Below are 22,752 nucleotides of genomic sequence, written 5' to 3' on the forward strand. Positions count from 1 at the left end.
TTACTTTAGTTAAAATTTTAGCAGTTTGGAAGATTTCATACTTCATTATATCATTTTATAATAATTAATAACTGCAATGGACAGTAATGCATTGTTGGTAATGAACGTCTAAAGGAAAGTGTGAAAAATATGGAACGCTTCACGAATTTGCGTGTCATCCTTGCGCAGGGGCCATGCTAATCTTCTCTGTATCGTTCCAATTTTAGTATATGTGCTGCCAAAGCAAGCACAATTGATTTTCTGGTTTACCATGTACTTATTTGACCAACATCCTATGTATTTCTTACTCGTAGTGACTTTATGATGACATTTCAAAATATAAATCTTATATTGTGCAGCAAATGCCAAATATATCTCTTTTGTCTTTTAGGTGGTTGACTTGTACTTTTCAGAAAATTCCTACAAGGTTCTTCTACACTGAATTATGGGTTCTGCATTTGTCCCAGCCATTATGAAATGAGTTGATGAAAAAAATATAACTATTGTTAAGTGTTCCTGTATTATTATACATTTAACAAAGAGTATTCAATTAAGCGAACAACCATTCTGTAAGTTCTAGTTAAAACCAGAATAAATGGTACAAGTTGCTTTGCTTATCTTTTTCTTAAATGACTGCTAATTTACATCTTTCTTTCTTTGGCATGTGTTGTTGAACAACAGCTGCTAGTCTTTTCTAGGGTTGTGGTGGGCTACCATGATGTATCTAGCACAGGAATGGTGGAAGCCATCCTTTGCTTTCTTGATAACTGGCCAGTGGTAAATACTTATATTGTGGTTTCAATTTATTTCAAAAACAAACACTCAACCAGCGACTAGGTAATGAAATAATTGTCTCCCCTATCCCACAATGTAATTTCCTTACCCTATCCTTGTGGCCTTGCCAGCATTGTAAAAGAAGGGCCACTAAGGTACAAGATCTACTAGAGGAGAAAATGTACTGCTGTTGCATTTCTAGTCGAAGATAATCTTGACTGAAGTAGCGGAATGCGCGCAAGTTGGAATTTTTTGCAGATGTATGCACTATCTGTCAGCAGAAACATACCTTCCTGAGTATGTAGTTTCTCCATCCAAAGTCATTTAGCTAAAAAGCCTCACAAGCAGCTGTTCCATATGAGAAGTGGAAATTTATTACTTTCTTTGTGAAATTTTAACAGTTTGGTGGAAGTTGTAATTATATTATCACATTTTATAATATTTAAAAAACAATGGATCAGTAATGTCTTGTTGGCAATAAAAGTGTGTAAATGGGAAAGGTGAAAATATGGAATGCTAAATGAATTTGCATATCTCATTGTGAAGAGGCTATGCTATCTTCCCTGTATCGCTCCAATTGTAGTATATGTGCTGTCAAAGCAAAGCAAAGATTATTTTTACTGGTTCGCCATCTATTTTGCACATGACCTATATATCTTCCATCTTCATGTTGTGGTGAGTTTCTGATACTAAGCTGTTTAAAATATAAATCTGCATTGTGAAACAAATATCTACTACACCCATTTCTCTTTTAGGAGGTCGAGTTGCACTTTTAACAAAATTCTTACAAGCTTTTTCTACACTGAATTATGGGTTCTGCATCTGGCCCTGCTGTCATGCAAATGAGCTGATGTCATTACAATTAGGTTTTCACTGCATTGTTAGGTATTCAACAGTCTGTATTCATTGCAGTGAACAACTGGCCAAAATCCTAGTTAAACGGGAATGAATGACGAAATCGCTTTGTTGATTTTTTCCCATCACTGATGATTCACGCCTTTCTTCCCTTTTATGTATTATTTAACAATAGATGCTACTCTTTCTGGGATTATTCAGTCTAACTGCTCTGCATCTGGCAGAGGAATAGGTGGAAGCCATCATTTTGCTTTATTGATAGTACATTGGTCAGGCTATCTAAAACACTGTGTTTTAAACTTATTTACAAAATGCACACACAACTAGCATTACTAGGTAAGGAAAGAATTTTCTATCCCAGAATATACCATCATGCACTGTCCTTGTCACTTACTAGCATTTAGCAGGGGAAATGTCTCTCAGGTACCATGATCAGTGTCAGGGGGGAAAAAATGTACTATGCTATTGCACTTTTAAGAGTTTGATTATAATCCTGACTAAAAACGTGGCACACACACAGTTGGCATTCTCTGCAAATGAATACCCTGTCACCAGGAACACACATTCCTGTATATGGTGTTTCTGTTAACTGAAGATATTTAGCTAAAAGCCTCACAAGAAGCAGCTTCAATATGAGAAGGGGGAATTTATTACTTTGCTTAAAATTTTAGCAGTTTGGAAGATTTCATACTTCATTATATCATTTTATAATAATTAATAACTGCAATGGACAGTAATGCATTGTTGGTAATGAATGTCTAAAGGAAAGTGTGAAAACTATGGAACGCCCCCAAGGTCATCCTAGGGGGCCCTGCTAATCTTCTCTGTATCGCTAATTTTAGTATATGTGCTGCCAAAGCAAGCAGAACTGATTTTCTGGTTTACCATGTACTTATTTGACCAACATCCTATGTATTTCCGTAGTGACTTTATGATGACTTTTAAAATATAAATCTTATATTGTGCAGCAAATGCCAAATATATTCTTTCTCTTTAGGTGGTTGACTTGTACTTTTCAGAAAATTCCTACAAGGTTCTTCTACACTGAATTATGGGTTCTGCATTTGTCCCAGCCATTATGCAAATGAGTTGATGTCATAACTATTGTTAAGTGTTCCATGTATTGTTAGCCATTTAACAAAGAGTATTCAGTGCAGCGAACAACTAAGTTCTGCTAAGGATTCTAGTTAAAGCCAGGGAATAAATGGTGCAAGTTGCTTTGCTTATCTTTTCTTAAATGACTGCTAATTTACATCTTTCTTCCTACTTTGGCATGTATTGTTGAACAACAGCTGCTAGTCTTTTCTGGGGTTGGTCAGGCTACCCCGGGGATCTGGCACAGGAATGGGGGGAAACCATCCTTTGCTTTCTTGATAGCACAGCGGTCAGGCAATCTAACTACATTGTGATTTTAATTTATTTCAAAAACAAACACTCAACCAGCAGAGCTAGGTAATGAAATAATTGTCTCTATCCCACAATGTAATTTCATACCCTGTCCTTGTGACTTGCCAGCATTTAGAAAGAAAAGGCCCAATACAAGATTCTCTCAGAAGAGGAGAAAAAGTACTTTGCTATTGCACATTTTCTAGCCCAAAGATAATCTTGACTAAATGTGGAATAAAAGTTGGAATTCTTTGCAGATGTATGCACTATCTGTCAGCAGAAACATACCTTCCTGAGTATGCTTTCTCCATCCAAAGTCATTTAGCTAAAAAACCTCACAAGCAGCTGTTCCATATGAGAAGGGGAAAATTTTTTACTTTCTTTGTGAAATTTTAACAGTTTTTGGGGGTTTTGGAAAAAAAAAAAAAATTAAATTTTTTTTTTTCCAAAATTTTTTTAAAAAAACCCCCAAAAAATTTTCAAATTTTTAAAAAAAAAAATTTTTTTTTTTTAAAAAAAAAAACCCCCCTTTTATTTTTGTTTTTGAAAATTTAAAAATTTTTAAAAATTTTGGGGCCCCTTTTCCCCCTTTTTTTTTTTGGGGGTTTATTTTTTTGAAAAATTTTTGGTTTTTCCCTTTAAAAAGGGTTTCATTTCCCCCCCTTAAAAAATTTTTAAAAAATTTTTTGGGGGTTTTTTTAAAATTTTTTGGGAAAAAAATTTTTTTTTTTAAAGGGGAAAAAGGGGTTTTTTTGGGGGGGGCCCCCCCTTTTAAAAAAATTTTTAAACCCCCCTTTTTTTTAAAAAAGTCCCCAAAAAAATTTTTTTTTTTAAAAAAAATCCCCCCCCAAAAAAAAAAAAAATTTTTTTTTTTTTAAAAACCCCCCCCAAAAAAAAAAGGAAAAAAATTTTTACCACAAAAAAAAAAATTTTTTTTCCCCTTTAAAAAAAAACTAAAAAACCCTTTAAAAGGGGGAAAAGTAAATTTTTTTTTTTTCCCCTTTTTTTGGCTTTTAAAAAAAAAAAAACCCCCAAAAAATTTTTAGAAAAAAAATTTTTTTTTGGGTTTAACCCAAAAAATTTAAAACCTTAAAATTTTTAAAAATTTTAAAAAAAATTTTTTTTTTTTCTTTTGGAAAAAAAAAGGGGGGGAAAATTTTAAAAAAACCTTTTTTTTTTAAAAAAAAAAAAAAAATTTTTTTTTAAAAAAAAAAGGGGGGGAAAAAAAGGAGAAAAAAAATTTTTTTCCTTTAAAATTTTTTTTTTTTTCCTCCTTTTTTTAATTTTTTAAAAAAATTTTTTTTTTCCCCTTTTTAAAAAATTAAAACCCCCCCTTTTTTTTGGAGGGGTTTTAATTTTTTCTTTTAAAAAATTTTTTAATTTTAAAAAATTTTAAACCCCCCCCTTTTTAAAAGGGGGCCTTTTAAAAAATTTTTGCTTTTTTTAAATTTTTTTTTTCCCCCAAAAAAAAGGATTATTAAAAGGGTTTAAACCCGGGTTTTTAAATTTTTTTTTTTCCCCCTTTTTCCCCCCCGGGGAAAAAAAGAGCAAAAACCCTTTTGGGTTTTTTTTTCCCCCCGGGGGGGGTTTTTTTAAAAATTTTCTTTTTTTTCCCTTTGGGGTTTTTTAAAAAATTTTTTTTTAAAAAAAAAAAAACCCCTTTTTTTAAAGGAAAATTTTTTAAAAAAATTTTTAAATTTTTCAAAAAAAAAGGGAAATTTTTTTTTCCCCCAAAAAAAAACCCCCCCCACTTTTAAAATTTTTAAAAAAAAAAAAAGGGGGGGAAAAAAAAAAAATTTTTTTTTAAAAAAATTTTTTTTTTTCCGGAAAAAATTTTAAAAAAAAAAACCCCAAAGAAAAAATTTTTAATTTTGTTTTTTTGAAAATTTTAAAATTTAAAAAAAAAAACATTTTAAAAAAAAAAAACTTTTTTTTTTTAAAATTTTAAAAAATTTAAAAAAATTTTTTAAAAAAAACCCCCCAAAAAAAGGGGGTTTTTTTTTGTTTAAAAAATTTTAAAAAACCCCCCAAAAAAGGTTTTTTTGGGGCCCCCTTTTTTTTTTTCCCCCCCCTTTTTTTTTTTGGGCCCAAAAGGTTTAAATTTTTTTTTTTAAAAAAAATTTTTTTTCTTTTGGGGTTTTTTTTAAAATTTTTAAAAATTTTAAATTTTCCAAAAAAATTTTTTTTTTTTGGGTTTTTTTTTAAAATTCCCAAATTTTTTTTTTTTTTGGGTTTTTGGGCCCCCCGGGAAAATTTTTAAAATTTTTTTTTCCCGGGAAAAATTTTTTTTTTTTAAAAAAAATTTTTTTTTTTTTTTGGCCCGGGGGTTTTAAAAAATTTCTTTCTTTTCTTTTTTTTAAAAAAAAAAAGGGGGGGTTTTTCCCCCCTTTTTTTTCCTATTTTGGGTTTTTTTTAAAAAAAAACCCCCCGGGTTTTAAAGAAAAAACCCCCCTTTTTTTTTTTTTTTTAAAAACCCCCCCCAAAAAAAAAAGGAAAAAAATTTTTACCCCAAAAAAAAATTCCCCTTTTTTTGGGAAAAAAAAAAAAAAAGGGGGTAAAAAAAAAGGGAAAAAAAACCCCTTTTTTAAACCCCCCCTTTTTAAAAAACATTTGGGCCCCCCCCCTTTTTTTTGGAAAAAATTTTTTTTTTTTTCCCCTTTTAATTTAAAACCCCCATTTTTTTTAAAAAAAATTTTTTTTTTTTCTTTTGGAAAAAAAAAGGGGGGGAAAATTTTAAAAAAACCTTTTTTTTTTAAAAAAAAAAAAAAAATTTTTTTTTAAATTTTTAAAAAAAAAAAAAGCAAAAATTTTTTTCTTTTAAATTTTTAACCCCCCTTTTTTTTTTTAAAATTTTTTTTTTTTTAAAAAGCTTTTTTTTTTTTTGCCTTTTTAAAAAAAAAACCCCTTTTTTTAAGGGGGGTTTTTTTTAAAAATTTTAAAAATTTTTCTTTTTAAAAATTTTAAACCCCCTTTTTTTTAAAGGGGGGGGTTTCATTTAAAAAATTTTACCTTTTTTAATTAAATTTGGGGTTTTTGGGGTTTTTGGGGCCCCTTTTTAAATTGGGTTTTAAAAATTTTTTTTTCTTTTTTTTTAAAAACAAATTTTTTTAAAACCTTTTTTAAAAAAAAAAAAACCCCCCGGGGGATTTTTCTTTCCCTGGTTTGGGGTTTTTTGGGTTTTTTTTTTGTATTTTTTTTCCAAAAAATGGTTTTTTTTTTAAAAAAACAAAACCAAATTTTTTTTAAAAAATTTTCCCCAAAAAACTTTTTTTTTTTAAAAACCCCCAAAAAAAGGGAAAAAGGAAAAATTTTTATAAAAAAAAAAAAATTTTTTTTTTTTTTTTAAAAAAAACCCGGGCCCCCCAGTTTTTAAAAAAAAATTTTCACCAAAAAAAATTGGGTTTTTTAAAAAAAAAAACCCCCAAAAAAATTTTAAAGGGGAAAAATTTTTTTTTTTTTTTTTGGGGGGGTTTCAAAACCTTAAAAAAAATTTAAAAAAAAAAATTTTTTTTTTTTGAATTTAAAAAAAAAATTTTTTAAAAATTTTCCCCTTTCCCGGGGGTTTTTTTTTTCCCAAAAAAAAAAAAACCCCCCGGGTTTTTTTGGAAAATTTTTTTTTTTTAATTTTTTAACTTTAAAAAAAAATTTTTTTTTAATTTTTAAAATTTAAAAACCCCCTTTTTTTTTTGGGTTTTTTTTTTTTTATAAATTTTTTTGAAAAAAGGGTTTAAATTTTTTTTTTGGGGTTTTTTTTAAAAAATTTTAAAGGTTCCCCCTTTTTTTTTTGGGGGGTTTTTTAAAAAATTTTTTAAAAATTTTTTTGGGGTTTTTTTTTGGGGAATTTTTTTTTTTAAATAAAAACCCAATTTTTTTTCCCATTTTTTTAAAAAATTTTTTTTTTTTTTAAAAAATTTTCCCCCTTTTTTTTTTTTGGTTAAATTTTTTGGGGTTTTTTGGGGGGGGAAAAAAAAACCCCCCCGGGGGGAAAAAATTTCCAAACCCAAAAATTTTTTTTTTTTTAAAAAACCCCAAAGCAAAGAAAAAAACAAAAACCCCCCCAAAAAAAAATTTTTTTTTTTTTCCCAAAAAAAAAAATTAAAAAACCCCAAATTATATCATTTTATAATAATTAATAACTGCAATGGACAGTAATGCATTGTTGGTAATGAATGTCTAAAGGAAAGTGTGAAAAATATGGAACGCTTCACGAATTTGCGTGTCATCCTTGCGCAGGGGCCATGCTAATCTTCTCTGTATCGTTCCAATTTTAGTATATGTGCTGCCAAAGCAAGCACAATTGATTTTCTGGTTTACCATGTACTTATTTGACCAACATCCTATGTATTTCATACTCGTAGTGACTTTATGATGACATTTCAAAATATAAATCTTATATTGTGCAGCAAATGCCAAATATATCTCTTTCTCTTTTAGGTGGTTGACTTGTACTTTTCAGAAAATTCCTACAAGGTTCTTCTACACTGAATTATGGGTTCTGCATTTGTCCCAGCCATTATGCAAATGAGTTGATGTCATAACTATTGTTAAGTGTTCCCTGTATTGTTAGCCATTTAACAAAGAGTATTCAGTGCAGCGAACAACTAAGTTCTGCTAAGGATTCTAGTTAAAGCCAGGGAATAAATGGTGCAAGTTGCTTTGCTTATCTTTTCTTAAATGACTGCTAATTTACATCTTTCTTCCTACTTTGGCATGTATTGTTGAACAACAGCTGCTAGTCTTTTCTGGGGTTGGTCAGGCTACCCGCCGTGCATCTGGCACAGGAATGGGTGGAAGCCATCCTTTTGCTTTCTTGATAGCACAGCGGTCAGGCAATCTAACTATATTGTGGTTTCAATTTATTTCAAAACAAACACTCAACCAGCAGAGCTAGGTAATGAAATAATTGTCTCTATCCCACAATGTAATTTCATACCCTGTCCTTGTGACTTGCCAGCATTTAGCAAAGAAAAGGCCACTAAGGTACAAGATCTACTCTCAGAAGAGGAGAAAATGTACTTTGCTATTGCACATTTTCTAGTCCAAAGATAATCTTGACTAAATGTGGAATACGCACAGTTGGAATTCTTTGCAGATGTATGCACTATCTGTCAGCAGAAACATACCTTCCTGAGTATGGCGTTTCTCCATCCAAAGTCATTTAGCTAAAAAGCCTCACAAGCAGCTGTTCCATATGAGAAGTGGAAATTTATTACTTTCTTTGTGAAATTTTAACAGTTTGGTGGAAGTTGTACTACATTATCACATTTTATAATATTTAAAAAAACAATGGATCAGTAATGTCTTGTTGGCAATAAAAGTGTAATGGGAAAGGTGAAAAATATGGAATGCTAAATGAATTTGCATATCTCATTGTGAAGAGGCTATGCTAATCTTCCCTGTATCGTTCCAATTTTAGTATATGTGCTGTCAAAGCAAGCAAGATTATTTTTACTGGTTCGCCATCTATTTACATGACCTATATCTTCCATCTTTCATACTTGTAGTGAGTTTCTGATACTAAGCTGTTTCAAAATATAAATCTTGCATTGTGAAACAAATATCAACTACACCCGTTTCTCTTTTAGGAGGTCGAGTTGCACTTTTAACAAAATTCTTACAAGCTTTTTCTACACTGAATTATGGGTTCTGCATCTGGCCCTGCTGTCATGCAAATGAGCTGATGTCATTACAATTAGGTTTTCACTGCATTGTTAGGTATTCAACAGTCTGTATTCATTGCAGTGAACAACTAAGGTCTGCAGACGATCCTAGTTAAATCCGGGAATGAATGACGCAAATCGCTTTGCTGATCTTTTCTTTCATCACTGATGATTCACGTCTTTCTTCTCCTTTTTGCGTGTATTATTTAACAATAGATGCTACTCTCTTCTGGGATTATTCAGTCTAACTGCTCTGCATCTGGCAGAGGAATAGGTGGAAGCCATCATTTTGCTTTATTGATAGTACATTGGTCAGGCTATCTAAAACACTGTGTTTTAAACTTATTTACAAAATGCACACACAACTAGCATTACTAGGTAAGGAAAGAATTTTCTCTATCCCAGAATATAACTTCATGCACTGTCCTTGTCACTTACTAGCATTTAGCAGGGGAAAGGTCTCTCAGGTACCATGATCAGTGTCAGAGGCGGAGAAAATGTACTATGCTATTGCACTTTTAAGAGTTTGATTATAATCCTGACTAAAAACGTGGCACACACACAGTTGGCATTCTCTGCAAATGAATACATTACCTGTCACCAGAAACATACATTCCTGTATATGGTGTTTCTGTTAACTGAAGATATTTAGCTAAAAGCCTCACAAGAAGCAGCTTCAATATGAGAAGGGGGAATTTATTACTTTGTGTTTAAAATTTTAGCAGTTTGGAAGATTTCATACTTCATTATATCATTTTATAATAATTAATAACTGCAATGGACAGTAATGCATTGTTGGTAATGAATGTCTAAAGGAAAGTGTGAAAAATATGGAACGCTTCACGAATTTGCGTGTCATCCTTGCGCAGGGGCCATGCTAATCTTCTCTGTATCGTTCCAATTTTAGTATATGTGCTGCCAAAGCAAGCACAATTGATTTTCTGGTTTACCATGTACTTATTTGACCAACATCCTATGTATTTCATACTCGTAGTGACTTTATGATGACGTTTCAAAATATAAATCTTATATTGTGCAGCAAATGCCAAATATATCTCTTTCTCTTTTAGGTGGTTGACTTGTACTTTTCAGAAAATTCCTACAAGGTTCTTCTACACTGAATTATGGGTTCTGCATTTGTCCCAGCCATTATGCAAATGAGTTGATGTCATAACTATTGTTAAGTGTTCCCTGTATTGTTAGCCATTTAACAAAGAGTATTCAGTGCAGCGAACAACTAAGTTCTGCTAAGGATTCTAGTTAAAGCCAGGGAATAAATGGTGCAAGTTGCTTTGCTTATCTTTTCTTAAATGACTGCTAATTTACATCTTTCTTCCTACTTTGGCATGTATTGTTGAACAACAGCTGCTAGTCTTTTCTGGGGTTGGTCAGGCTACCCGCCGTGCATCTGGCACAGGAATGGGTGGAAGCCATCCTTTTGCTTTCTTGATAGCACAGCGGTCAGGCAATCTAACTATATTGTGGTTTCAATTTATTTCAAATCAAACACTCAACCAGCAGAGCTAGGTAATGAAATAATTGTCTCTATCCCACAATGTAATTTCATACCCTGTCCTTGTGACTTGCCAGCATTTAGCAAAGAAAAGGCCACTAAGGTACAAGATCTACTCTCAGAAGAGGAGAAAATGTACTTTGCTATTGCACATTTTCTAGTCCAAAGATAATCTTGACTAAATGTGGAATACGCACAGTTGGAATTCTTTGCAGATGTATGCACTATCTGTCAGCAGAAACATACCTTCCTGAGTATGGCGTTTCTCCATCCAAAGTCATTTAGCTAAAAAGCCTCACAAGCAGCTGTTCCATATGAGAAGTGGAAATTTATTACTTTCTTTGTGAAATTTTAACAGTTTGGTGGAAGTTGTACTACATTATCACATTTTATAATATTTAAAAAAACAATGGATCAGTAATGTCTTGTTGGCAATAAAAGTGTAATGGGAAAGGTGAAAAATATGGAATGCTAAATGAATTTGCATATCTCATTGTGAAGAGGCTATGCTAATCTTCCCTGTATCGATCCAATTTTAGTATATGTGCTGTCAAAGCAAGCAAGATTATTTTTACTGGTTCGCCATCTATTTACATGACCTATATCTTCCATCTTTCATACTTGTAGTGAGTTTCTGATACTAAGCTGTTTCAAAATATAAATCTTGCATTGTGAAACAAATATCAACTACACCCGTTTCTCTTTTAGGAGGTCGAGTTGCACTTTTAACAAAATTCTTACAAGCTTTTTCTACACTGAATTATGGGTTCTGCATCTGGCCCTGCTGTCATGCAAATGAGCTGATGTCATTACAATTAGGTTTTCACTGCATTGTTAGGTATTCAACAGTCTGTATTCATTGCAGTGAACAACTAAGGTCTGCAGACGATCCTAGTTAAATCCGGGAATGAATGACGCAAATCGCTTTGCTGATCTTTTCTTTCATCACTGATGATTCACGTCTTTCTTCTCCTTTTTGCGTGTATTATTTAACAATAGATGCTACTCTCTTCTGGGATTATTCAGTCTAACTGCTCTGCATCTGGCAGAGGAATAGGTGGAAGCCATCATTTTGCTTTATTGATAGTACATTGGTCAGGCTATCTAAAACACTGTGTTTTAAACTTATTTACAAAATGCACACACAACTAGCATTACTAGGTAAGGAAAGAATTTTCTCTATCCCAGAATATAACTTCATGCACTGTCCTTGTCACTTACTAGCATTTAGCAGGGGAAAGGTCTCTCAGGTACCATGATCAGTGTCAGAGGCGGAGAAAATGTACTATGCTATTGCACTTTTAAGAGTTTGATTATAATCCTGACTAAAAACGTGGCACACACACAGTTGGCATTCTCTGCAAATGAATACATTACCTGTCACCAGAAACATACATTCCTGTATATGGTGTTTCTGTTAACTGAAGATATTTAGCTAAAAGCCTCACAAGAAGCAGCTTCAATATGAGAAGGGGGAATTTATTACTTTGCGTTTAAAATTTTAGCAGTTTGGAAGATTTCATACTTCATTATATCATTTTATAATAATTAATAACTGCAATGGACAGTAATGCATTGTTGGTAATGAATGTCTAAAGGAAAGTGTGAAAAATATGGAACGCTTCACGAATTTGCGTGTCATCCTTGCGCAGGGGCCATGCTAATCTTCTCTGTATCGCTCCAATTTTAGTATATGTGCTGCCAAAGCAAGCACAATTGATTTTCTGGTTTACCATGTACTTATTTGACCAACATCCTATGTATTTCATACTCGTAGTGACTTTATGATGACGTTTCAAAATATAAATCTTATATTGTGCAGCAAATGCCAAATATATCTCTTTCTCTTTTAGGTGGTTGACTTGTACTTTTCAGAAAATTCCTACAAGGTTCTTCTACACTGAATTATGGGTTCTGCATTTGTCCCAGCCATTATGCAAATGAGTTGATGTCATAACTATTGTTAAGTGTTCCCTGTATTGTTAGCCATTTAACAAAGAGTATTCAGTGCAGCGAACAACTAAGTTCTGCTAAGGATTCTAGTTAAAGCCAGGGAATAAATGGTGCAAGTTGCTTTGCTTATCTTTTCTTAAATGACTGCTAATTTACATCTTTCTTCCTACTTTGGCATGTATTGTTGAACAACAGCTGCTAGTCTTTTCTGGGGTTGGTCAGGCTACCCGCCGTGCATCTGGCACAGGAATGGGTGGAAGCCATCCTTTTGCTTTCTTGATAGCACAGCGGTCAGGCAATCTAACTATATTGTGGTTTCAATTTATTTCGAAATCAAACACTCAACCAGCAGAGCTAGGTAATGAAATAATTGTCTCTATCCCACAATGTAATTTCATACCCTGTCCTTGTGACTTGCCAGCATTTAGCAAAGAAAAGGCCACTAAGGTACAAGATCTACTCTCAGAAGAGGAGAAAATGTACTTTGCTATTGCACATTTTCTAGTCCAAAGATAATCTTGACTAAATGTGGAATACGCACAGTTGGAATTCTTTGCAGATGTATGCACTATCTGTCAGCAGAAACATACCTTCCTGAGTATGGCGTTTCTCCATCCAAAGTCATTTAGCTAAAAAGCCTCACAAGCAGCTGTTCCATATGAGAAGTGGAAATTTATTACTTTCTTTGTGAAATTTTAACAGTTTGGTGGAAGTTGTACTACATTATCACATTTTATAATATTTAAAAAAACAATGGATCAGTAATGTCTTGTTGGCAATAAAAGTGTAATGGGAAAGGTGAAAAATATGGAATGCTAAATGAATTTGCATATCTCATTGTGAAGAGGCTATGCTAATCTTCCCTGTATCGGTCCAATTTTAGTATATGTGCTGTCAAAGCAAGCAAGATTATTTTTACTGGTTCGCCATCTATTTACATGACCTATATCTTCCATCTTTCATACTTGTAGTGAGTTTCTGATACTAAGCTGTTTCAAAATATAAATCTTGCATTGTGAAACAAATATCAACTACACCCGTTTCTCTTTTAGGAGGTCGAGTTGCACTTTTAACAAAATTCTTACAAGCTTTTTCTACACTGAATTATGGGTTCTGCATCTGGCCCTGCTGTCATGCAAATGAGCTGATGTCATTACAATTAGGTTTTCACTGCATTGTTAGGTATTCAACAGTCTGTATTCATTGCAGTGAACAACTAAGGTCTGCAGACGATCCTAGTTAAATCCGGGAATGAATGACGCAAATCGCTTTGCTGATCTTTTCTTTCATCACTGATGATTCACGGCTTTCTTCTCCTTTTTGCGTGTATTATTTAACAATAGATGCTACTCTCTTCTGGGATTATTCAGTCTAACTGCTCTGCATCTGGCAGAGGAATAGGTGGAAGCCATCATTTTGCTTTATTGATAGTACATTGGTCAGGCTATCTAAAACACTGTGTTTTAAACTTATTTACAAAATGCACACACAACTAGCATTACTAGGTAAGGAAAGAATTTTCTCTATCCCAGAATATAACTTCATGCACTGTCCTTGTCACTTACTAGCATTTAGCAGGGGAAAGGTCTCTCAGGTACCATGATCAGTGTCAGAGGCGGAGAAAATGTACTATGCTATTGCACTTTTAAGAGTTTGATTATAATCCTGACTAAAAACGTGGCACACACACAGTTGGCATTCTCTGCAAATGAATACATTACCTGTCACCAGAAACATACATTCCTGTATATGGTGTTTCTGTTAACTGAAGATATTTAGCTAAAAGCCTCACAAGAAGCAGCTTCAATATGAGAAGGGGGAATTTATTACTTTATGCTTAAAATTTTAGCAGTTTGGAAGATTTCATACTTCATTATATCATTTTATAATAATTAATAACTGCAATGGACAGTAATGCATTGTTGGTAATGAATGTCTAAAGGAAAGTGTGAAAAATATGGAAGGCTTCATAAATTTGCGTGTCATCCTTGTGCAGGAGCCATGCTAATTTTCTCTGTATCGTTCCAATTTTAGTATATGTGCTGCCAAAGCAAGCACAATTGATTTTCTGGTTTACCATGTACTTATTTGACCAACATCCTATGTATTTCATACTCGTAGTGACTTTATGATGACGTTTCAAAATATAAATCTTATATTGTGCAGCAAATGCCAAATATATCTCTTTCTCTTTTAGGTGGTTGACTTGTACTTTTCAGAAAATTCCTACAAGGTTCTTCTACACTGAATTATGGGTTCTGCATTTGTCCCAGCCATTATGCAAATGAGTTGATGTCATAACTATTGTTAAGTGTTCCCTGTATTGTTAGCCATTTAACAAAGAGTATTCAGTGCAGCGAACAACTAAGTTCTGCTAAGGATTCTAGTTAAAGCCAGGGAATAAATGGTGCAAGTTGCTTTGCTTATCTTTTCTTAAATGACTGCTAATTTACATCTTTCTTCCTACTTTGGCATGTATTGTTGAACAACAGCTGCTAGTCTTTTCTGGGGTTGGTCAGGCTACCCGCCGTGCATCTGGCACAGGAATGGGTGGAAGCCATCCTTTTGCTTTCTTGATAGCACAGCGGTCAGGCAATCTAACTATATTGTGGTTTCAATTTATTTCAAAACAAACACTCAACCAGCAGAGCTAGGTAATGAAATAATTGTCTCTATCCCACAATGTAATTTCATACCCTGTCCTTGTGACTTGCCAGCATTTAGCAAAGAAAAGGCCACTAAGGTACAAGATCTACTCTCAGAAGAGGAGAAAATGTACTTTGCTATTGCACATTTTCTAGTCCAAAGATAATCTTGACTAAATGTGGAATACGCACAGTTGGAATTCTTTGCAGATGTATGCACTATCTGTCAGCAGAAACATACCTTCCTGAGTATGGCGTTTCTCCATCCAAAGTCATTTAGCTAAAAAGCCTCACAAGCAGCTGTTCCATATGAGAAGTGGAAATTTATTACTTTCTTTGTGAAATTTTAACAGTTTGGTGGAAGTTGTACTACATTATCACATTTTATAATATTTAAAAAAACAATGGATCAGTAATGTCTTGTTGGCAATAAAAGTGTAATGGGAAAGGTGAAAATATGGAATGCTAAATGAATTTGCATATCTCATTGTGAAGAGGCTATGCTAATCTTCCCTGAATCGATCCAATTTTAGTATATGTGCTGTCAAAGCAAGCAAGATTATTTTTACTGGTTCGCCATCTATTTACATGACCTATATCTTCCATCTTTCATACTTGTAGTGAGTTTCTGATACTAAGCTGTTTCAAAATATAAATCTTGCATTGTGAAACAAATATCAACTACACCCGTTTCTCTTTTAGGAGGTCGAGTTGCACTTTTAACAAAATTCTTACAAGCTTTTTCTACACTGAATTATGGGTTCTGCATCTGGCCCTGCTGTCATGCAAATGAGCTGATGTCATTACAATTAGGTTTTCACTGCATTGTTAGGTATTCAACAGTCTGTATTCATTGCAGTGAACAACTAAGGTCTGCAGACGATCCTAGTTAAATCCGGGAATGAATGACGCAAATCGCTTTGCTGATCTTTTCTTTCATCACTGATGATTCACGTCTTTCTTCTCCTTTTGCGTGTATTATTTAACAATAGATGCTACTCTCTTCTGGGATTATTCAGTCTAACTGCTCTGCATCTGGCAGAGGAATAGGTGGAAGCCATCATTTTGCTTTATTGATAGTACATTGGTCAGGCTATCTAAAACACTGTGTTTTAAACTTATTTACAAAATGCACACACAACTAGCATTACTAGGTAAGGAAAGAATTTTCTCTATCCCAGAATATAACTTCATGCACTGTCCTTGTCACTTACTAGCATTTAGCAGGGGAAAGGTCTCTCAGGTACCATGATCAGTGTCAGAGGCGGAGAAAATGTACTATGCTATTGCACTTTTAAGAGTTTGATTATAATCCTGACTAAAAACGTGGCACACACACAGTTGGCATTCTCTGCAAATGAATACATTACCTGTCACCAGAAACATACATTCCTGTATATGGTGTTTCTGTTAACTGAAGATATTTAGCTAAAAGCCTCACAAGAAGCAGCTTCAATATGAGAAGGGGGAATTTATTACTTTATGCTTAAAATTTTAGCAGTTTGGAAGATTTCATACTTCATTATATCATTTTATAATAATTAATAACTGCAATGGACAGTAATGCATTGTTGGTAATGAATGTCTAAAGGAAAGTGTGCAAAATATGGAACGCTTCACTAATTTGCGTGTCATCCTTGCGCAGGGGCCATGCTAATCTTCTCTGTATCGCTCCAATTTTAGTATATGTGCTGCCAAAGCAAGCACAATTGATTTTCTGGTTTACCATGTACTTATTTGACCAACATCCTATGTATTTCATACTCGTAGTGACTTTATGATGACATTTCAAAATATAAATCTTATATTGTGCAGCAAATGCCAAATATATCTCTTTCTCTTTTAGGTGGTTGACTTGTACTTTTCAGAAAATTCCTACAAGGTTCTTCTACACTGAATTATGGGTTCTGCATTTGTCCCAGCCATTATGCAAATGAGTTGATGTCATAACTATTGTTAAGTGTTCCCTGTATTGTTAGCCATTTAACAAAGAGTATTCAGTGCAGCGAACAACTAAGTTCTGCTAAGGATTCTAGTTAAAGCCAGGGAATAAATGGTGCAAGTTGCTTTGCTTATCTTTTCTTAAATGACTGCTAATTTACATCTTTCTTCCTACTTTGGCATGTATTGTTGAACAACAGCTGCTAGTCTTTTCTGGGGTTGGTCAGGCTACCCGCCGTGCATCTGGCACAGGAATGGGTGGAAGCCATCCTTTTGCTTTCTTGATAGCACAGCGGTCAGGCAATCTAACTATATTGTGGTTTCAATTTATTTCAAAACAAACACTCAACCAGCAGAGCTAGGTAATGAAATAATTGTCTCTATCCCACAATGTAATTTCATACCCTGTCCTTGTGACTTGCCAGCATTTAGCAAAGAAAAGGCCACTAAGGTACAAGATCTACTCTCAGAAGAGGAGAAAATGTACTTTGCTATTGCACATTTTCTAGTCCAAAGATAATCTTGACTAAATGTGGAATACGCACAGTTGGAATTCTTTGCAGATGTATGCACTATCTGTCAGCAGAAACATACCTTCCTGAGTATGGCGTTTCTCCATCCAAAGTCATTTAGCTAAAAAGCCTCACAAGCAGCTGTTCCATATGAGAAGTGGAAATTTATTACTTTCTTTGTGAAATTTTAACAGTTTGGTGGAAGTTGTACTACATTATCACATTTTATAATATTTAAAAAAACAATGGATCAGTAATGTCTTGTTGGCAATAAAAGTGTAATGGGAAAGGTGAAAAATATGGAATGCTAAATGAATTTGCATATCTCATTGTGAAGAGGCTATGCTAATCTTCCCTGTATCGCTCCAATTTTAGTATATGTGCTGTCAAAGCAAGCAAGATTATTTTTACTGGTTCGCCATCTATTTACATGACCTATATCTTCCATCTTTCATACTTGTAGTGAGTTTCTGATACTAAGCTGTTTCAAAATATAAATCTTGCATTGTGAAACAAATATCAACTACACCCGTTTCTCTTTTAGGAGGTCGAGTTGCACTTTTAACAAAATTCTTACAAGCTTTTTCTACACTGAATTATGGGTTCTGCATCTGGCCCTGCTGTCATGCAAATGAGCTGATGTCATTACAATTAGGTTTTCACTGCATTGTTAGGTATTCAACAGTCTGTATTCATTGCAGTGAACAACTAAGGTCTGCAGACGATCCTAGTTAAATCCGGGAATGAATGACGCAAATCGCTTTGCTGATCTTTTCTTTCATCACTGATGATTCACGTCTTTCTTCTCCTTTTTGCGTGTATTATTTAACAATAGATGCTACTCTCTTCTGGGATTATTCAGTCTAACTGCTCTGCATCTGGCAGAGGAATAGGTGGAAGCCATCATTTTGCTTTATTGATAGTACATTGGTCAGGCTATCTAAAACACTGTGTTTTAAACTTATTTACAAAATGCACACACAACTAGCATTACTAGGTAAGGAAAGAATTTTCTCTATCCCAGAATATAACTTCATGCACTGTCCTTGTCACTTACTAGCATTTAGCAGGGGAAAGGTCTCTCAGGTACCATGATCAGTGTCAGAGGCGGAGAAAATGTACTATGCTATTGCACTTTTAAGAGTTTGATTATAATCCTGACTAAAAACGTGGCACACACACAGTTGGCATTCTCTGCAAATGAATACATTACCTGTCACCAGAAACATACATTCCTGTATATGGTGTTTCTGTTAACTGAAGATATTTAGCTAAAAGCCTCACAAGAAGCAGCTTCAATATGAGAAGGGGGAATTTATTACTTTGTGTTTAAAATTTTAGCAGTTTGGAAGATTTCATACTTCATTATATCATTTTATAATAATTAATAACTGCAATGGACAGTAATGCATTGTTGGTAATGAATGTCTAAAGGAAAGTGTGAAAAATATGGAACGCTTCACGAATTTGCGTGTCATCCTTGCGCAGGGGCCATGCTAATCTTCTCTGTATCGTTCCAATTTTAGTATATGTGCTGCCAAAGCAAGCACAATTGATTTTCTGGTTTACCATGTACTTATTTGACCAACATCCTATGTATTTCATACTCGTAGTGACTTTATGATGACATTTCAAAATATAAATCTTATATTGTGCAGCAAATGCCAAATATATCTCTTTCTCTTTTAGGTGGTTGACTTGTACTTTTCAGAAAATTCCTACAAGGTTCTTCTACACTGAATTATGGGTTCTGCATTTGTCCCAGCCATTATGCAAATGAGTTGATGTCATAACTATTGTTAAGTGTTCCCTGTATTGTTAGCCATTTAACAAAGAGTATTCAGTGCAGCGAACAACTAAGTTCTGCTAAGGATTCTAGTTAAAGCCAGGGAATAAATGGTGCAAGTTGCTTTGCTTATCTTTTCTTAAATGACTGCTAATTTACATCTTTCTTCCTACTTTGGCATGTATTGTTGAACAACAGCTGCTAGTCTTTTCTGGGGTTGGTCAGGCTACCTACCGTGCATCTGGCACAGGAATGGGTGGAAGCCATCCTTTTGCTTTCTTGATAGCACAGCAGTCAGGCAATCTAACTATATTGTGGTTTCAATTTATTTCATAAACAAACACTCAACCAGCAGAGCTAGGTAATGAAATAATTGTCTCTATCCCACAATGTAATTTCATACCCTGTCCTTGTGACTTGCCAGCATTTAGCAAAGAAAAGGCCACTAAGGTACAAGATCTACTCTCAGAAGAGGAGAAAATGTACTTTGCTATTGCACATTTTCTAGTCCAAAGATAATCTTGACTAAATGTGGAATACGCACAGTTGGAATTCTTTGCAGATGTATGCACTATCTGTCAGCAGAAACATACCTTCCTGAGTATGGCGTTTCTCCATCCAAAGTCATTTAGCTAAAAAGCCTCACAAGCAGCTGTTCCATATGAGAAGTGGAAATTTATTACTTTCTTTGTGAAATTTTAACAGTTTGGTGGAAGTTGTACTACATTATCACATTTTATAATATTTAAAAAAACAATGGATCAGTAATGTCTTGTTGGCAATAAAAGTGTAATGGGAAAGGTGAAAAATATGGAATGCTAAATGAATTTGCATATCTCATTGTGAAGAGGCTATGCTAATCTTCCCTGTATCGATCCAATTTTAGTATATGTGCTGTCAAAGCAAGCAAGATTATTTTTACTGGTTCGCCATCTATTTACATGACCTATATCTTCCATCTTTCATACTTGTAGTGAGTTTCTGATACTAAGCTGTTTCAAAATATAAATCTTGCATTGTGAAACAAATATCAACTACACCCGTTTCTCTTTTAGGAGGTCGAGTTGCACTTTTAACAAAATTCTTACAAGCTTTTTCTACACTGAATTATGGGTTCTGCATCTGGCCCTGCTGTCATGCAAATGAGCTGATGTCATTACAATTAGGTTTTCACTGCATTGTTAGGTATTCAACAGTCTGTATTCATTGCAGTGAACAACTAAGGTCTGCAGACGATCCTAGTTAAATCCGGGAATGAATGACGCAAATCGCTTTGCTGATCTTTTCTTTCATCACTGATGATTCACGTCTTTCTTCTCCTTTTGCGTGTATTATTTAACAATAGATGCTACTCTCTTCTGGGATTATTCAGTCTAACTGCTCTGCATCTGGCAGAGGAATAGGTGGAAGCCATCATTTTGCTTTATTGATAGTACATTGGTCAGGCTATCTAAAACACTGTGTTTTAAACTTATTTACAAAATGCACACACAACTAGCATTACTAGGTAAGGAAAGAATTTTCTCTATCCCAGAATATAACTTCATGCACTGTCCTTGTCACTTACTAGCATTTAGCAGGGGAAAGGTCTCTCAGGTACCATGATCAGTGTCAGAGGCGGAGAAAATGTACTATGCTATTGCACTTTTAAGAGTTTGATTATAATCCTGACTAAAAACGTGGCACACACACAGTTGGCATTCTCTGCAAATGAATACATTACCTGTCACCAGAAACATACATTCCTGTATATGGTGTTTCTGTTAACTGAAGATATTTAGCTAAAAGCCTCACAAGAAGCAGCTTCAATATGAGAAGGGGGAATTTATTACTTTGTGTTTAAAATTTTAGCAGTTTGGAAGATTTCATACTTCATTATATCATTTTATAATAATTAATAACTGCAATGGACAGTAATGCATTGTTGGTAATGAATGTCTAAAGGAAAGTGTGAAAAATATGGAACGCTTCACGAATTTGCGTGTCATCCTTGCGCAGGGGCCATGCTAATCTTCTCTGTATCGTTCCAATTTTAGTATATGTGCTGCCAAAGCAAGCACAATTGATTTTCTGGTTTACCATGTACTTATTTGACCAACATCCTATGTATTTCATACTCGTAGTGACTTTATGATGACGTTTCAAAATATAAATCTTATATTGTGCAGCAAATGCCAAATATATCTCTTTCTCTTTTAGGTGGTTGACTTGTACTTTTCAGAAAATTCCTACAAGGTTCTTCTACACTGAATTATGGGTTCTGCATTTGTCCCAGCCATTATGCAAATGAGTTGATGTCATAACTATTGTTAAGTGTTCCCTGTATTGTTAGCCATTTAACAAAGAGTATTCAGTGCAGCGAACAACTAAGTTCTGCTAAGGATTCTAGTTAAAGCCAGGGAATAAATGGTGCAAGTTGCTTTGCTTATCTTTTCTTAAATGACTGCTAATTTACATCTTTCTTCCTACTTTGGCATGTATTGTTGAACAACAGCTGCTAGTCTTTTCTGGGGTTGGTCAGGCTACCCGTGCATCTGGCACAGGAATGGGTGGAAGCCATCCTTTTGCTTTCTTGATAGCACAGCGGTCAGGCAATCTAACTATATTGTGGTTTCAATTTATTTCAAAACAAACACTCAACCAGCAGAGCTAGGTAATGAAATAATTGTCTCTATCCCACAATGTAATTTCATACCCTGTCCTTGTGACTTGCCAGCATTTAGCAAAGAAAAGGCCACTAAGGTACAAGATCTACTCTCAGAAGAGGAGAAAATGTACTTTGCTATTGCACATTTTCTAGTCCAAAGATAATCTTGACTAAATGTGGAATACGCACAGTTGGAATTCTTTGCAGATGTATGCACTATCTGTCAGCAGAAACATACCTTCCTGAGTATGGCGTTTCTCCATCCAAAGTCATTTAGCTAAAAAGCCTCACAAGCAGCTGTTCCATATGAGAAGTGGAAATTTATTACTTTCTTTGTGAAATTTTAACAGTTTGGTGGAAGTTGTACTACATTATCACATTTTATAATATTTAAAAAAACAATGGATCAGTAATGTCTTGTTGGCAATAAAAGTGTAATGGGAAAGGTGAAAAATATGGAATGCTAAATGAATTTGCATATCTCATTGTGAAGAGGCTATGCTAATCTTCCCTGTATCGTTCCAATTTTAGTATATGTGCTGTCAAAGCAAGCAAGATTATTTTTACTGGTTCGCCATCTATTTACATGACCTATATCTTCCATCTTTCATACTTGTAGTGAGTTTCTGATACTAAGCTGTTTCAAAATATAAATCTTGCATTGTGAAACAAATATCAACTACACCCGTTTCTCTTTTAGGAGGTCGAGTTGCACTTTTAACAAAATTCTTACAAGCTTTTTCTACACTGAATTATGGGTTCTGCATCTGGCCCTGCTGTCATGCAAATGAGCTGATGTCATTACAATTAGGTTTTCACTGCATTGTTAGGTATTCAACAGTCTGTATTCATTGCAGTGAACAACTAAGGTCTGCAGACGATCCTAGTTAAATCCGGGAATGAATGACGCAAATCGCTTTGCTGATCTTTTCTTTCATCACTGATGATTCACGTCTTTCTTCTCCTTTTTGCGTGTATTATTTAACAATAGATGCTACTCTCTTCTGGGATTATTCAGTCTAACTGCTCTGCATCTGGCAGAGGAATAGGTGGAAGCCATCATTTTGCTTTATTGATAGTACATTGGTCAGGCTATCTAAA

The 22,752-nt window shown here is 34.1% G+C and overlaps 1 protein-coding gene, 15 non-coding genes and 2 pseudogenes across 19 annotated transcripts in view; 1 reads left to right on the forward strand and 17 right to left on the reverse strand.

Annotated features, from left to right (window-relative positions):
- Window positions 1-22,752, forward strand: part of DDB2 (damage specific DNA binding protein 2) — a 741,911-nt gene that overhangs the window by 518,791 nt on the left and 200,368 nt on the right. The gene's annotated exons all lie outside the window — the stretch shown is intronic.
- Window positions 124-230, reverse strand: LOC122812467. The gene has a single exon (XR_006366454.1). It is a non-coding gene; the product is annotated as a U6 spliceosomal RNA (small nuclear RNA).
- Window positions 1,256-1,356, reverse strand: LOC122812539 (annotated as a pseudogene).
- Window positions 2,382-2,470, reverse strand: LOC122812540 (annotated as a pseudogene).
- Window positions 7,183-7,289, reverse strand: LOC122812468. The gene has a single exon (XR_006366455.1). It is a non-coding gene; the product is annotated as a U6 spliceosomal RNA (small nuclear RNA).
- Window positions 8,329-8,430, reverse strand: LOC122812507. The gene has a single exon (XR_006366490.1). It is a non-coding gene; the product is annotated as a U6 spliceosomal RNA (small nuclear RNA).
- LOC122812469 lies at window positions 9,479-9,585 on the reverse strand. Its single transcript, XR_006366456.1, has one exon. It is a non-coding gene; the product is annotated as a U6 spliceosomal RNA (small nuclear RNA).
- On the reverse strand, window positions 10,625-10,726 carry LOC122812512. Its single transcript, XR_006366494.1, has one exon. It is a non-coding gene; the product is annotated as a U6 spliceosomal RNA (small nuclear RNA).
- Window positions 11,775-11,881, reverse strand: LOC122812476. Its single transcript, XR_006366463.1, has one exon. It is a non-coding gene; the product is annotated as a U6 spliceosomal RNA (small nuclear RNA).
- Window positions 12,922-13,023, reverse strand: LOC122812519. Its single transcript, XR_006366500.1, has one exon. It is a non-coding gene; the product is annotated as a U6 spliceosomal RNA (small nuclear RNA).
- On the reverse strand, window positions 14,072-14,178 carry LOC122812482. The gene has a single exon (XR_006366469.1). It is a non-coding gene; the product is annotated as a U6 spliceosomal RNA (small nuclear RNA).
- LOC122812531 lies at window positions 15,217-15,318 on the reverse strand. Its single transcript, XR_006366511.1, has one exon. It is a non-coding gene; the product is annotated as a U6 spliceosomal RNA (small nuclear RNA).
- Window positions 16,366-16,472, reverse strand: LOC122812481. The gene has a single exon (XR_006366468.1). It is a non-coding gene; the product is annotated as a U6 spliceosomal RNA (small nuclear RNA).
- Window positions 17,512-17,613, reverse strand: LOC122812516. Its single transcript, XR_006366498.1, has one exon. It is a non-coding gene; the product is annotated as a U6 spliceosomal RNA (small nuclear RNA).
- Window positions 18,662-18,768, reverse strand: LOC122812470. The gene has a single exon (XR_006366457.1). It is a non-coding gene; the product is annotated as a U6 spliceosomal RNA (small nuclear RNA).
- Window positions 19,809-19,910, reverse strand: LOC122812513. The gene has a single exon (XR_006366495.1). It is a non-coding gene; the product is annotated as a U6 spliceosomal RNA (small nuclear RNA).
- LOC122812472 lies at window positions 20,958-21,064 on the reverse strand. The gene has a single exon (XR_006366459.1). It is a non-coding gene; the product is annotated as a U6 spliceosomal RNA (small nuclear RNA).
- Window positions 22,101-22,202, reverse strand: LOC122812508. The gene has a single exon (XR_006366491.1). It is a non-coding gene; the product is annotated as a U6 spliceosomal RNA (small nuclear RNA).

Source organism: Protopterus annectens, chromosome 9.part0 (genome assembly GCF_019279795.1).
Source record: "Protopterus annectens isolate FY-2018-M chromosome 9.part0, PAN1.0, whole genome shotgun sequence".
Lineage (NCBI taxonomy): Eukaryota > Metazoa > Chordata > Ceratodontiformes > Protopteridae > Protopterus > Protopterus annectens.